Source organism: Ciona intestinalis, chromosome 2 (genome assembly GCF_000224145.3).
Source record: "Ciona intestinalis chromosome 2, KH, whole genome shotgun sequence".
Lineage (NCBI taxonomy): Eukaryota > Metazoa > Chordata > Ascidiacea > Phlebobranchia > Cionidae > Ciona > Ciona intestinalis.
This window is the reverse complement of record NC_020167.2, coordinates 1,777,879-1,781,517: the sequence shown is the minus strand read 5'-3', so window position 1 is coordinate 1,781,517 and position 3,639 is coordinate 1,777,879. Positions and strand designations below refer to the sequence as shown.

Below are 3,639 nucleotides of genomic sequence, written 5' to 3'. Positions count from 1 at the left end.
TCCCGAATCCCAATTTTTGGTTTTGTTTTGCATTTACACAAAATATATATTACAAAAAGTCAACTGTACTTTAAGACAAAATGGCAGCGGTGGGATTCGAACCCACGCCATCGAAATGACTGGTGCCTTAAACCAGCGCCTTAGACGACTCGGCCACGCTACCCAAGATAATCATATGAAACACAAGCTTTCTTGTACTGCTATAGTCACTTCTTTTCCGGTTTATTGCATACGTTTTCTGTTTACAATGAAATGTCGAGTAACGTTGTTTTCTAATGCAAAACCTTTGCCTTAAATGTATTTTCTTGATTTTCTGGCTGAATATAAAAATGTTAAAAATTAGTCACCCAGAGCTATTCAAAATCGTATACTGGGTGTGGGGTTCGAACCCACGCGGACATTCGTCCATTGGAACTTAAGTCCAACGCCTTAACCACTCGGCCAACCCAGTTGCCTGCAAACAATGTTTACAAACACAGGAATCGCCAAATAGGTTGGTATTATTCAGTGAAACGTTTGAATGGATTGTGTGCTGATGTGTCGTTCAGACATTGGCGCGAAATATTAAGAAATCCACTCTCGGCAACTTTCAATCTTCCATATTGTATCCTTATAGTGTTTCTTTAAAACAAATCCGAATTTTCGGTGTAATAGAACTTTAAATTACCAAGTGTTCAATAATTGCCATAATAACCGAGAAAAGATGTTTTTTCACGAATTTTACTAATTGGTTTTGATTGCATTTACAAAATACAATAACAAAAGGTTAATGTATTTTAAGCATAAAAATGGCATCGATGGGATTCGAACCCACGCCATTGAAATGACTGGTGCCTTAAACCAGCGCCTTAGACCACTCGGCCACGCTACCCATGAAAATCGTAGAAAACACCGGCTTTCGAGTACTGCTATAATCACTTCTTTGTCGGTTTATTGCACATGCTTTTTGTTAACATCGAAATATCAAGTAAATTAATTTTCTAATGCAAGACCTTTGCCGTACATGTGTTTTTTCTGAATTTCCTGGCTAGATAGAAAAATGTTTAAAATTAGTTTCCCAAAACTGTTGACAATCGCATACTGGGTGTGGGGTTCGAACCCACGCGGACATTCGTCCATTGGAACTTAAGTCCAACGCCTTAACCACTCGGCCAACCCAGTTGGCTGCAAAACCACGCATTGCTTCTGAGATATTTGGGATAAGTGTTTTGGTCCCGAATAGATGTGTTGGGAATTATTGAATACATACAGGTGTTAGCACGCGTTAAAACTGTTTTATCCTTGCTAAAAGAATAAATGTTTTTTCCCGAATCCCAATTTTTGGTTTTGTTTTGCATTTACACAAAATATATATTACAAAAATCAACTGTAATTTAAGACAAAATGGCAGCGGTGGGATTCGAACCCACGCCATCGAAATGACTGGTGCCTTAAACCAGCGCCTTAGACCAATCGGGCACGCTACCCACGAAAATTGAGGAAACACAAGCTTTCTAGTACTGCTATAGTCACTTCTTTGCCGGTTTATTGCATATGTTTTCTTTTTAAAACGAAATGTCGAGTAACGTAATTTTCTAATGCAACACCTTTGCCGTACATGTTTTATTATATTTTCTGCCTAGATATAAAAATGTTCATAATTAGTTGTCCAAAGCTATTGACAATGGATTACTGGGTGTGGGGTTCGAACGTTCGTCCATTGGAACTTAAGTCCAACGCCTTAACCACTCGGCCAACCCAGTTCGCTGAAAAATCCGGTTAATAAATGTCAGAATCTCTAAAATCTGTTCGCATTATTGAGTGAAACGTTTGAATAGAATGTGTGCTGATGTTTCGTTGGAACAGACGCGTGGGGTTCTGTTAAAGGTGTTATCGCGAGTTAACTGTTGCATTTGGTTCAAGAGAGGATTTTTCCCCGAATTCCACTTACTGGTTCTGTGTGTATTTATACAAAATATCTATAACAAAAAGTCAATTATACTTTAAAAAGGTTGAAGAATGGCAGCGGTGGGTTTCGAACCCACGCCATCGAAATTACTGGTGCCTTAAACCAACGCCTTAGACCACTCGGCCACGCTACGCACAATAATCGTATGAAACACAAGCTTTCCTGTACTGCTAGCTACAATCACTTCCTTGCCGGTTTATTGTATAATAGGATGGGGGAAGATGGGACACCTTTTCAATCTATTTTCTCCTCCAATTTTGTAGTAAACAAACATTCAACAATTTTTTATAAAACTTTATCCTCACGGCTCTCATAGACCGTTGTTAATTTTTTAAAACACGATCAGGTTATTTGGTTATTATGTGTCAAAGGTGTCCCATCTTCCCCCACCCTACTATATATGTTTTCTGTTTACAATAAAATTGAGAGTAAAATAATTTTGTAATGCAAGACCTTTGCCGTATATGTGTTTTCTCAATTTCCTGGCTAGATATCAAAATGAAATTAGTTGCCCAAAACTATTGACAATCGCATACTGGGTGTGGGGTTCGAACCCACGCGGACATTCGTTCATTGGAACTTAAGTCCAACGCCTTAACCACTCGGCCAACCCAGTTCGCCGTTTACAAATGCATGAACTCAACGAAATTCAACGTTTACAAATGCATGAGCACAGTTTTGTTACATTATCAAGCCAATAGTTTTGATCAAGTGTGCATTGAAGGTCGTTTGCGTTTGCAAAGCGAACTGGTTTGTTCGAGTGGTTTAAGCGTTGGACTTAGCCTCTTGTTTTTGCAAAACGATAATGCGAAAATCGAAGAATTGCATAAACTTTGTCAGTGTTCGTCGTGCTTTTGACGCCCAGTATCCTTTCTAACGGCTAACGCATTTTTTGTTTTTGTTTATGTCCACACAATGTATTACTATACCCTTTTAACAGCCATAGCTATATGTATTACAACATTTTAATTCATATTAGGCTGGAGGTAGATGTGACAATTTTTGTTCTATTTTTCTGTGTCAGTTTTATTCCGCGACTTCCATATAGACCGTCATTAATTGTTTAAAACACGATCCAAATATTTTTACATTATATGTGCCATATATTTCTAAATCCTACATAAGTGTGCACTCGAAACTGTTTATTGTAAACTTTGGTGGAATTTCTTTTTGGGGGTTTTGTTTTTTCATCATGCTCCAATCTTTGGATCAATCTCCTTTAAGGTCGACTCCCGACATTGTACGGGTTGTGTCCTTACGCACACTTTTCTTCCAATTAGAACTTTAATATGTTTAATTAAATTTATTTAATTCACATTGTATCGTCTGTAGGGTGTAACGGTCATGCCTTTTGTCCAAAATAAATATTTCTTTCTTTTTTATCAATAAGCGTGTTTTAACAACTGTTGTTTTACCATTACTACCCGTCTTTTCGCTTTTGTCAACTCTCTTGTTCTTCGCTATCGTGACCGAAGAGACGAAATAAATTTCATTCATTTATATAGGTGGACCTGTCTTACTCAACACTAAACTAATAAGACCGAAGTTTATGGCAAACATAAAGCCTATCTTGCTTTTAATGCCGGTGTTTGATAAAATAGTGTCAGAAGTGGGATTCGAACCCACGCCTCCATTCGGAGACCAGAATACTCAGCACCACATAGTGGCGAAGAAGTTATTCTTGAGTCTGG

General features: G+C 38.0%; 1 long non-coding RNA gene and 6 other non-coding genes across 7 annotated transcripts; all 7 read right to left on the bottom strand.

Annotated features, from left to right (window-relative positions):
* Nucleotides 1–81: 81 nt before the first annotated feature.
* trnal-aag lies at nt 82–163 on the bottom strand. The gene has a single exon. It is a non-coding gene; the product is annotated as a tRNA-Leu (tRNA).
* A 205-nt stretch (nt 164–368) lies between these two features.
* trnal-uaa lies at nt 369–451 on the bottom strand. Its single transcript has one exon. It is a non-coding gene; the product is annotated as a tRNA-Leu (tRNA).
* Nucleotides 452–789: 338 nt separating this feature from the next.
* On the bottom strand, nt 790–871 carry trnal-aag. Its single transcript has one exon. It is a non-coding gene; the product is annotated as a tRNA-Leu (tRNA).
* Nucleotides 872–1,078: 207 nt separating this feature from the next.
* On the bottom strand, nt 1,079–1,161 carry trnal-uaa. The gene has a single exon. It is a non-coding gene; the product is annotated as a tRNA-Leu (tRNA).
* A 243-nt stretch (nt 1,162–1,404) lies between these two features.
* LOC113475791 lies at nt 1,405–2,651 on the bottom strand. The gene is made up of 2 exons (XR_003397567.1): nt 2,402–2,651; nt 1,405–1,586 (listed from the first exon to the last, which is right to left on the bottom strand). It is a non-coding gene; the product is annotated as an uncharacterized LOC113475791 (long non-coding RNA).
* On the bottom strand, nt 1,670–1,742 carry trnal-uaa. The gene has a single exon. It is a non-coding gene; the product is annotated as a tRNA-Leu (tRNA).
* On the bottom strand, nt 2,482–2,564 carry trnal-uaa. The gene has a single exon. It is a non-coding gene; the product is annotated as a tRNA-Leu (tRNA).
* Nucleotides 2,652–3,639: the final 988 nt, after the last annotated feature.